The sequence below is a fragment of the Vidua macroura genome, chromosome 6 (assembly GCF_024509145.1).
Source record: "Vidua macroura isolate BioBank_ID:100142 chromosome 6, ASM2450914v1, whole genome shotgun sequence".
In the NCBI taxonomy this organism is placed as follows: Eukaryota; Metazoa; Chordata; class Aves; order Passeriformes; family Viduidae; genus Vidua; species Vidua macroura.
In genome coordinates this window covers 29,849,441-29,861,765 of record NC_071576.1, presented here as the reverse complement: position 1 = coordinate 29,861,765, position 12,325 = coordinate 29,849,441, and the positions used below count along the sequence as shown (strand labels likewise).

The 12,325-nt window shown below is 35.7% G+C and overlaps 1 long non-coding RNA gene across 1 annotated transcript in view; it reads right to left on the bottom strand.

The window, feature by feature from the left end:
- Positions 1-7,638: 7,638 nt before the first annotated feature.
- Positions 7,639-12,325, bottom strand: part of LOC128808960 (uncharacterized) — a 49,774-nt gene continuing 45,087 nt past the window's right edge. The window contains exon 5 of the long non-coding RNA XR_008437582.1: positions 7,639-9,099. This is a non-coding gene — a long non-coding RNA (uncharacterized LOC128808960). The remainder of the gene's footprint in view (positions 9,100-12,325) is intronic.

Genomic DNA, 12,325 nt, shown 5'->3' with positions numbered 1-12,325 from the left:
GGGAGGAAATATCCAGCAACCAAATACTGACCCTTGCATGCAAACAGGTCCATATCCTCTTCCCGCCTGACAACTTCCTTCCTGCCTGCTAGGAACAAATCTACTTTTCATTTTTCCGGAGTTCTTTATACAGACCACTCAGAATGCCCTTGGGTAGGGACAAATATTTTATTAATGTAAACTTCATCTAACAGCTGGATACTTAGGGCAGCCAGGCCCAAATTCAGAGTAGATAATTGTGTGCTTCTTTTAACTATTGTGTTGCTGCAGCTGAGTCACTAAATGCTTTGTGCCAGAAACCCATATGAAGCATTTACTGGTACGTCTGACCTTAGCTTAATGAAGATATATTTGCAATTCTGACATTTTGTGAAGGCTAAACTTAGGTAAGATGAATCCTACTGTGTCTTTCCACAGAAACTTTCCACATTAACCAGAAAGTAGAAGGCTTTTCCTGGCGGTGAAGAATGGAGGTTTTATCTCCTGTTAAGAAGTTACTGATCAGATAACAAACCAACCTGCCAACACTCAGCTGTCAGTTGATAGCAGAGAACCAGTTTCCTAGGGCTTTATTTTTTTCTGGGTTTACCAAAGTTATTGATTCTTTGAGTGAAAACTTGATTTCAAAATACAAAAGGAAAACCCAGGCAATTTTCTGTCTTAGTCCCACCCTTCAGTTATCTGGGAAACCTCTACACAGGTTTGCCATTCTGTGCTGTTGGAAAAACCTCAGAAGTCAGTAATTAAGCTCTTAAGAAATTCTGTCTCAGTCCCATAACTACTTTTTACTCTAAAGATAATTAGTTTACACTTAGCCTGTATTAATTTTTTAGCAGTTATATCTATATACCTAAAACTTCCTGTTTTTCTTCTGCTTGTATAAGCTACAAAATGAAAGTATTTTCAGGAGGAATTCAGACTGACACTTGTTAAAGTCTTTTCCAAAAACTGATAGGAAGAAACAAAACACCTCCATCTTCTTACCCAAATACATGTAAAAGTCAAAGTATTAAGTAATGGAATTTTTGTAATTTTATAGGGAGACTATATATAAAGTGTAATTTATCAATAGTATATAGCTATTAAGAAATGTTATATCAAATTAATAAAAAGAGACTTAATTGTCAAAGGTCTTTTACCTTTCAGGCCTACAAAGGGAATACCACAAGGGCAATAAAATCTAATAGGTTGCATTATTTTGGTAGAACAGAAGAATAGCACCATTGTTTGGCCTGTAGTTCTGCCCATTCTTTCAGTTGTGTCTAATCTTCAATTCCTGTTTAAATTGTTTTCAGCCGTTGACTTTCAGCATTGAGGCAGCTGAATTTCACCATTAAATGTCAGATACTTCCCTGTAGAATGCATTGTGCATAGACATCTATTACATCTCATCACTATCACTTTATCCCTTAAAATAGTAATAACATGTTAATGCAGTTAATATTTATGTTGGGGTTGTGCCTGGAGGAATCAGTCAGATGAAGGAACAGTAAAACAATATAGGTAGTAAGTACATAGCTGTAACTTAAAGTGCAGCTCAAACAACATTCAGAAGTCCGTTGTTTTCATTACATCTCTATGCACTTTGTGATACTAAAAAAAACAGAATTAACATGTATTTTATTATTTATAAAGCACTAAAATAAATAGAGCAATTACCTTTTCTGTCAAGCTTAAAAGTTTACTCACAGTCGTCAAAAGGCAGCATACTTTGGAATTTAATTGTGCCCAGGAGAAAAATGTGCGATTTTTAAAATTCCTGCTTGAGGACAAAAGATCAAAGAATAAGCCCCATTTCCTAATTTAGACTCAAAACTTCACCTGCAACTTCACTACACCTAAGTGTTAAATAAATATATTCTAATGGAGGAAGATAGATGTCAGAAGCCTTCTTTCCTGTAATCTGAATTATGTTGTAATTCTAACAGTGTTATTATGATATTTGAAAACAAAATTGTAAATCATTAAATCTTACACAAAGATGGATCCAATTTACATGGGAAAATATTAATAAAACAAATTGTTGACTTGAAATAAAAAATAAAACAAATAAGTAAATAATGAAAACTAAAATTCTCTTTGTAACTTTCCTAGAACTGATGATTAACAAGTCACATTTTTTTCTGACACTATTATTGTCATTGGCTTCAATATGATTTTTATTGGTGTGTGCTCCAAGTTAAGATGGTGCATTTACAGAGGTTTGATCCAGCAGCAGTTTTCTATTTTATCCAGCATCAGTTATCATCATAATTCTACCCTTATTTACATATTGCCTATACATTTTGGAAAAATTAATTTTTTAATTTGGTCTTAAACAATTTCTTCTTTCTGGCCTTCTCTCCACCATGCTTGCCCAATGTATTAGAGTACATTGATGTTCAACATTTCACTTACTCTCGTTACCTCATTAAGTTTAATATATCTATGGCTGCCACATTATGTCGAATTAGACTGAAAGTTTTCTTTTATTTTTAAGGACTTTCATGCTTCAACCTCTTTCTCCATCTATCCACTGCAGATGACTTGGATTGTTACTGCACTTCTGCAGTTCTTTCTCAAGGAGTTGTTTTCCTTGATACAAATTTAAGAAATTGGCCATGTGATATAGACAGTCTGATTAGAACCTGAAAATAAAGAAACTCTAAAATTGTCTTAAAGAAATTATTTCTTTAGCTAATAGTAGAAAAAACTTAAACTGAATACAATTATTTCCCTCTTCCTCATCTTTGTTTGACAGTCATCTTCAGTTGCATATATTTCTTGGGTATATAAAGTACTATAAAAACCAGCTGTAAGAAATATCAAGGCTTATAAATATAATCATAACTTCAGATCACTTAAAAAATTAATTACTTAGTGGTGAAGATAGCTATTTTTACAGTTCTAGAACTTTATTTTGCTCCATATTATTCCAGTGTGCCAGAGATCAAGCACATCAGTGATTGAACTTCCCATTCTCCTCTTCTATTTTCTTGTTAAAAATTAAACCAAAAAAATACAAATTTGAAATCCAGGTGTCAAATTGCATCAGCTCTGTAGTTTGTACTTAGATGGAGACTATCAAGACAGACGGGTCTAGCTGTACCAACGTAAAAACAAATCTATCCCAAAGTGACTGAGATATCAAGCATGAGCATTTATGTCTATGAGAAGCTCGCCTATATCTGCCTTGTACATAAGGAAAGGAATAATTTCTTTTACTAGATACATTAATCTAATCATTTTCAAAAAATATCCCCCTTTTTAAGGAAAAGGGTAGTGGAAACAAAACTCATATAATATTAAAATATGTACACTGTACATGGACATATAAAACTGACTGGAGTTCTTCCATGTAATATTTGTGTAACAATCAGTATTTTTTTTTCCCCTAAAATGATAAAGCCTATTGTATCTGTAATAAGCTTCTCCTCTAAACCCACCTGTTGCATCCTGGGTTTTAGGTTCAGATTTGGGGTTCTGGTCTTTGTTAGCTTACCGGTTCCATACATCCTCATGTATTCCCCGTGTTTTCCCCTCCCACAGAAGTTAGCCCCAGGCTGCCTGCCATTGGGTTTCTCCCCTGCCACTCCTGTGCCCACTCCCCCTCCCGGCCCCGGGAGTTCCCATTGGCCGTTGTGGCACAGGTCACTGCCATGGCATCTGTGTTCATTGGGAGGAGAGCTCCAGTCCTCCCCTGTCCCACCCCTATATCCCTCTGCGGCGCCCCAGCCTCGGGGCCAGATTTGTCACGCGTGGTTGGGAGTGGCCGCGGCTTCTCCGTTGCGGCTCCTGCGACCAATAAAGTGTCCAGCCTCCATGCGGACGGGTTTGGACAATTCCTGCTTCTTTGTTTCCTTCCCTCGCGCCGACGACAAAGCGCGGCCAGCCCACCTCGGGGTGCAGCCTCAGAAGCGCCCGGAAGTAGCGGTGGCATCGACCCTGACGAGGAGCCGAGGCGCCAAGCCGCGTTCTCGGGAGCTGGTCGGGGCGGGAAAAGTAACGCGCAGGCGTACCCACCAACATGCACTAGCAGTGAGAGACACCAAATGATTCACACATCAGAATTTTCCAGGAGTGTTCAAAAATAATAACAAAATGATGCCTTAACTAATAAAATAAGTAGTATTTTGTGAAATTATCATTGGCACACAGATGTATTTCAGTGATAAATACAATTTTTAAAAAAATTTAGCTAACTGAAACCTGATGAACATGAATTTCTGTTTTGCTTTGGTTCCTAATGAACTTGAACTGAAAGAAATGGAGTTTTGAATTGCAGTGATAAAAAATTGATTTCTGCCACATGAGCAAAATTGTTTATTTTCATGGGTGACATAATTAGACTCAACACCCAAAACCAAGGAGAATACATTTCAATACATTAGCTGTACTGCTTAGGTTGTGAAGTCAATCATAAACATTAACTGAAAGAAAACATTTCTTGAGAAAATCAAAGGAAGTACCACTGAAATGACATAGTAGCAGAAGAAAGCTTGGAGTCTTTCCATACTAATTTCTGATTATGTGGAACAATGTCAACAACTCAACAGAGCACTTGCCCAACTAGTACTTCTGGCCAATTTTCTTCTCTCAAAAATATTGCAATGTAACTGAAAAAAAAATATTTAAGGAAATGCTGCACTTTATAGGATCTAATGTCTTATTTACTGTAGAGTTTAAAGAGCTTGTAGAGAATATCAGAGACTACAAGAAATTCCATATGGTCATTACTAATAGAGTGTTATGTGGTGGTGCAACACATTGAACTGCAAGAAAAGAACAGCAGACCTGTAGGATATATCAGAAATAGTTCAAGGGTGAAGGCCTGCCACTGGTAGCTGTGCAGAAAATGGTACTGGCACCATACTCTTTCTTTCTAGCTGTAGAAGCTGGAATTCAAATATGCACAGACTCTCTGTATTTTTGTTTAACCATCATGTTAATTCAATTTCAACAGCTATTACCAGCTTTATGGTATGAATTGCAACTAGTTGGTCTCTTATCAGAATTAGTTTTGCACAAAGTTCACTGTTGTTTACTTATACTTTCTGGTACTGAGAAGAGATGGTTTGGGATCTCAAAGGATATAATTACTACCACTACTGGTGGTATGAACCACTTTTGTATGAAGTATTATCAGATATGTAGGATAGAAGTTTCAGAAGCCATGAAGGTGACACAATCAATCATTCATCTATGCTGTTTCTGCTAACTAGATGGTATAAACAAAATGGAACCTGATCAGTGTAGAGAAACTCTGCACTTCCATCTGTCACTTCATTCCTGGCTGTTGGGATAACTTATTCAAAAGAAACATAGACTCTGGAAGGAACCTTGTCCACTAAATATATTTATTTTTTAATGAAAATGTCTCCAGCTGCCTAAGAAGCCTGATGCTAACAATTAATGACTACTATTCTACCTGCTATCAAGACAAGTATGGGTAGCTTGCGCAGCCATTATAGAAGTACACAAAGATAAATCCTGTGATTTTAATAATGTAAATGAACATTGCTGTTTGTAATGATTTTAGACAGGGTAGAGTGCAGTTGGCAATAAAACTACCTATGTCTGCTTGCCCTTCACATCATCATTTTGCTGAAGGAGGTTTGTGAATCATTAGGGGGATTCTTCAGAAGAACCACCCTTTCAGGCATGAGATTTATTACCCAGTAGGAGTCGTCTATATGCAAAGAATTCTTTCAACTACCCTCCCTCCCAAGGACATCTGATGAAGTAATAACCATTTTAACCTGCTAAAAGCATTTCAAAGAAATGACAGAGAAAAGATGTGTCAATGGGAAATGGCTGAAGTAATGTCCCTGTAGCTTTTAGAAGGGTAATGTTTGACAGATGCCTATCCCAAAAAAAGAAGCAATGTTTGTGCCATTTTTTGGATAATCTATGTCATCCAGGGAGATTTGAATGAATCTGGTCTCTTGTATTCAAAACATGTTAATTCATCCTTACCATGCAATATGTTTAAGCAACTTACTCCTGCAGTTTGTTTCTTTGTGAATACCTTTAATGCATTATAAAGTAAAAAAATAATTTTGGCTTAGTATGTCAGAGGTTTCCAGAAAAAGCTAGAAAAATCAATAGTGTAAAAGCACTAGGAATTTGATTTAAAAGGCATACTACTTCTTTAGTGCCAGTCATGTTTTAAGAATGGTACTCCTCAGTTTAGTGTAAACAGTGAAATTTCAAACCACACAGAAGCTCACTCACTACCCACCTCCCTCTCCCCTTCTCCCTTCCCTTTACCTTTCTCCTCAAGAATTGGAGGCATGAAAAGTAAAGGTCATGGGTGAAAATAAGAACAATTGACTGGAAATAGTGATAAGATAAGAAAAAACCCAGCAGCAATATTGATGACCTTAGATGACACTTGCCCATCCTGGAAACCCCCAGCAACAGACTACTGGACCACCATGCTTTCCTCACTGCTCCCTCCAGCTGGGAACTGGTGTTACCTAACCACTCCTGCCATCTTGGAACTGGTGCCACTCTTACTCACCAGCAGGAGCCTCTTCTCCACACAAGAGACTCTTCCTGCCACCCCTGGAAATGGCATGAAGTGCTAAAGAATAACTCCGGGTCCTGGCCATGACCCCTCCTGGCTACTGCAAAAATTAACCCTGTCCTGGACAGAACAGGACCGTGGCTCTCAGTAGAGGAAAAAACCTAGTATTGTTAATTAATCTGAGAGGCCTACTCACATCAAGTCATTTTGAGCATGATAGGATTTGCTAACTCTGTTAAACCTAGGCATCTAAAATAACTACTGCTGGAAACTGAGTTTCCAAGAGGGTCTGGAGTGGTCACTGGGACCATAGAAGTTCAAGTTTTAGAAATCAAGGGCACGGATCATTTCTTCTGAGTCTTCTTAGAATGCATTGATGCATAGTTTTCAAAAGACACTGAGAACTGAGTTGTTTGAAACTGATTTTTATGTGATCATTGTTTATACTTTCTCAATTAAAGAAAGTCATTACTTCTTGACATACATGGGGACAAATCCATAATAACTGACTCAAATGGACAGTGAAATAAATGACTAAGTAAAAATTTGATATTCAGCATTTCTGTTTCAAGAATAAATAAATAATCTCTTTTAAGCCAAGAACTGTATACAAATTCATGTCCAATACAATTTTTACATGTTAAAATATAGCAGAATGCTATTTCTAATTCTTCTTATGTTTAAATATAGCTTTTTTTTCAAGTAAACATTACATAATAACCTTTTGTACATACACTACAGAACTTGTCATAGCTGGACTAACATAATGGAGTGTTACAAGCTATTAAATTAATGAGTCATGCTGAGGAAGAAGTACATCAAAGACTAACACACTTTCTGATATGCAAGCATGCATTACTGTGTTACTTTCTGAGTTCTGGCATATGGAAGGACAAAATCTGCACTTACAATCTTTACTTGTAACATACCTGTCTCTGGGCAAGGGGTAACTAACAACTACATCACTAGAATTTCTGGTTCAGGCTCAAAGTTGATATAAATGATAAAGAAATTCAATCGCCAGGGAGTTTTTCTAAATGGTTGAATGACAAAAGGAGTTAATCTAGCTTTCATGATTAAATGAGAAGAGGGATGGTGTTGTGAAAGGAGAAGAAACTAGCAGACCGAAGTAAAGCTGTGAATGCTAACTTATGTGCCTTGATCTTTATTTTATTACACACATAATAAGATTCTGGATTCTTGACATCCAAACCATGCTAGTTGTCATTCAATCCTACTGATTTATCGATGACCTAATTACAGCACTACTTTCATTTTCCCTGTACATGGCCAGAAATGCATAACCTTCTTTTTAATATACAAAACTCCTGACTAGTCCTCATTTTTTTTTTTATTGAAACAGTAACAGTCTCAATTCTTAGTGATGAGTTTCTTTTCAGTATGGTTATGAGGTAATTTGAGCCAAGTATATGCAGGTTTGGGATCATGCATAATAGTATGTTCACATCCAAGTTGATTTGAAGTAATCAATGATAGGATAAATTGATGCTGGATAAAGGAAGAACTATGAAGATCTTACAGAACTGAATGTTTCTAGAATTTGTGATCTGCCACATACATAGTGCATTTTAAACATGTTAATCTCTGCATTTCTAATTCCTGTATTTTCCTAGTGCTAATATATGCTATGGCAGACTTGTATAATGAAAAGATAAAAAAAAAAAAGATACAAATGCTGAAAAGTCTATAAGCTATTTAATCACAGCTCAGTTGTTCATCTGTAAGGCATCACTGTTGAGCAGGGTGATGAAGGAAGGATTCATGTGTTAAGACATATTATTGAGAATCTGAAGATCTGGCTTCTCTTCCAATTTCTTCAGAAGATATTATCCTCAATCTTCAGCATATCATTTTGGAGTTGAATAAAAGCCAAACATAATGACAATCTTTATTTCTTGGTGTTAGAAGTTTTGTTGCAATGGAGATAGGTAATAGTGATGAAATTGTACCAAGGATCTGTTTTACATTTGTTGTGATGTGCTTTCATAACCCCAGATGTCAGAAAGTGTATGTGATGTATTTGTTACTTCTGTTTTGTTTCCCATTTTATCATCAGCTACAGGACATAATACATTTTAAGAAAGGTTTTGAAGGAATACGGTAAAAATACATGAAGAAAAAAAATACTAATGCCAGTTCACAGCAAATTTCTGATAACTGGACCATTTTTCAGACACACAAGAATATTTATAATTTCAATATTTTAATTTAATTCAAGAATTGTGACCAAAAAAAACCCAACCTGATATTTTCTTTCATTTTCAGTTTTTGCTAGAAATAGCATGCTGTGATATACTGCATAAATACTTAATATCAAATAGATACTTGACACTTACTAACTATATGTTGGCTTTCATCCTCTATCTTTCCAAATGCGTAGGAAATAATATGATGATCATTCATGGAGTAGCAAAAGTGGATAATGTCCATGATCTTTCCAATCTTTATATTTTGAAACTTTTCTGGCTTAAGAAAATAAAATGGCTTCAAGAATCTTAAATATGTTTCTCCAAAACACTTTTGAATTCTGTGGAACAGGAAATGCAGAATCCTCTACTTCTATGTTGCTCCTAAAAAAAAATGGATAAAAAAATTTGCAAATATAAATATTACCACTGACCCATTCATAAAGCCTTATACACTTGTAAAACAAGTCATATGCATTTGTAAAACAAAAGAAAGAAAACTGTATAAAAAGGATGAATTTATAACCTTTAAAATAATTTTTAAAAATCAAAGCAAATAATGGAACAAGTGTTTCAATTAAGATGAAATACATTGGTTTAGTACATCAAAGTCAAATTCTCTCCTGAAAAATTACTTTAAAGCAAATATGCATTCTATGGTAAGAAAAATGGCTGAAGATGCTGTTCATGTACATTTAAGGTATGGCATTTTCAAAATATCTTTACTGCAGTTAGAAAAATATTTACTGTAGTGAAGACAATCAACAGTAGGCCAGGATTAAATTATTCAAGAGTTCCATTTTATTATCTGTCTCCATTTTACTTTTAAATATATTTTTGATAATCTAGTTTTCCATCCAGATAAATTAGACTGAGGTAATTACAATTTTTCTATGTTCTGTGAAAAATCAACAACTGAAAAATTCTCTCATAAATATATGAAATGAATATTGTGAAAGGTATGCATGGATACTTTTGACTTGCTGCATAAAACTGTCTTGCACATGTTTTTTTCTTGCATATAACCGCAGTGTAAAAGATGACATTATGAGAAACCTTCTGACAAATTGATTAATAATCTTGAGCTGCTGAAGTTCAGCTGAGTGAGCAATTAAACATTCCAAACAGCAATGAACCTTCAGAGATAATTTATGATAATTTTATGCACAAGAGCTCAGTGGCTTTTTAATTTGATAGAATGTTAGTAGCATAGATTTCTAACAAGGGAGTTTCAGTGCTCCATACATCACTGAGATTACTTAAACATTTCAAATGTGGTTGATGAATGAAGTTTCCTGAGATGTGAGAAGATACAGAAAGTGTCAGAAGGTTGAGATTATTCATCATATCAATTATTGAAAGTGGATGCATTGACATCATACTCCCAGCTCATATTTTATGGCCATTATAAAGACAGAACAGAAATAACAGACTTGGTGAACTGCAGAACTGCCAGGATATCCAGCTTCTTCCCTCTTTTATTCCAGCATTTTGCTGTCACCACACAATATTAGCATTTCCAGGTGTTTCTTCCAAAGTCATTCATAATATATAGCAGGAAAACAAGACCCTTTGAATACAATCAGCTAAGACCTGGAACATAGCACATGGTGTGATTCTTGGGGTTTTTCTGTGCAGGACCAAGAACAGGCTTCAGTGATCCTTTCCTATATCCTTCCAACTCAGGACATTCTACAAAAAACATCACACACAGATCAAGAGAAAAAAAGAAGGTTAGATAGCCTGAGCAAACAATTAGTTTGCCAGAAATACAAATGCTGTGTCATTTTCTGCTAAGGGAGAACAGGCTGCCCTTTATTCTTCCACATTTTTCTTTGTCTTTTTGTTGCTTTAAAAAAAAAGCTGCATTCAGACAGTCAAATATTTTTAATTCCTAGACTATTTCCCATTCATTCTTTTATTTCTTGTTTTGGCAAGTAAAATATAATGTTTTAATCTTGTGTTTCTGACACACTTATGACAGTTGGAAACACAGTAATCTAAACTAAAGTAAATAATGTAAAGGGGCTCTTTTTATTGTATGAACAAAGATAAAGTCTCTGCTTTGAACAGAACACTGAAGCACTCAGATACCACATGTTTAAGAGAACAGACAGTTGGTGAGTTATTTGTTTTTAACACTACTATAATGATCCTGACAATAAATTATCATTTCACATATCCAAACAGTTATCCTTTCATTCATGCAAAGGAAAAAATGCTGGAAAATAAAAGCTGAAAGAGGCAGAAAAGCGTTTCTAGAAGGGCAGAAGCCTGTTACTTAAACTCCTTCATATGAAAGGTCATTTGTGTAAAGCACTATTAGTCAACACACAAAGCTCAGGATCTGTGCAGACAGTTTGGAGAGTGATAGGTGGGAGAGTGGGAGTGTTTGGACAGACCTTGTAGCTTCAAATCCTACTTCAAACTTGAGCTATTAGTCTTAGGCTAATGAAAAGAATTGTCTGACCTTTTGTATATCTTCAACATTATTGTTTTAAGGGCTGATTCCACTACAGCTCAAAATGCAGTATTGAAACCTATCAACATAATTTAAAATCTCCCACCCTTGATGAAGGCAGTCAACATTAGCAGAAGAATCACAGAAATTGGTAAAGAAATGAAGTTCCATAGACATGATGATAACTTCCTGAAACTCACTAGACATTACTGAACAAATGCCACAAAGCTGATAAGCAGTTTCTATGTCCGCCTAAAGGCAAGTAGGACTGAATTTGTGGCATTGAGGTTATCGTCCTTGCAAAATTTCTTTCAGCTGAGTCACGAGTTAGTTCCACTCACATCTAAATAAAGAGAATCCTTTTCCCAAAAGAATATCAAAAAAAGTCCAAACACTAATCAGGGAGGAAAATTCTCTCAAGAGGAAAGTAAAGAACTCCAAACTGTGTTAAGCAAAAATAAATTGCTATAAGAACACAAAACTTTGAAAATTTGACCCAATGAAAAGGTTAAAAAGTGTATTTGTTTCATCTACAGCATAGATTGAAACAGTTCTCAAAACCAAAAAGTTGCTATATCTAGAATGATATTAGAACCTCTAGTACACTGCGACAAAAAAATGAAATATTATAAGGAAAACAAAAACATTTTAACTCTCATGTGAGCTTACTCCTGGGACAAGGTATCTGTAAGCAAGCTGTTGACAAATTTCCATTATTAGAATCTTTTATCAAAAAGTTATTCGTGCAACTTTTATAAATTGCAAGACTATAGAATCACAGAATATTCTGAGTTGCAAGGCACCCACAAGGGTCATCAAAGTCCAACTCCCAGCCTGAACAGGACAGTCACAAGAATCACACCATGTTCCTGAGAGCATTGTACAAGTGCTTATTGAACTCTATCAGGCTGGTGCTGTGATCACTTCCCTGGGGAGCCTGTTAATATCTTTGACCCTTGTTGAGAATTGGGTATTGATCTAGATAAATTTCCATGACCTCTGTCCCAATTTGATGGTACACACTGTTAATCAGGCTGATGGCTTGCACTATCTGGTAACCTCAGTTCTTCTGGACTATTAAAATGGCAGTTACCTGACTCCCTGGGAGCATCCTCAGGAAGTGGACAGACTGGTAGGTATGAAGAACAC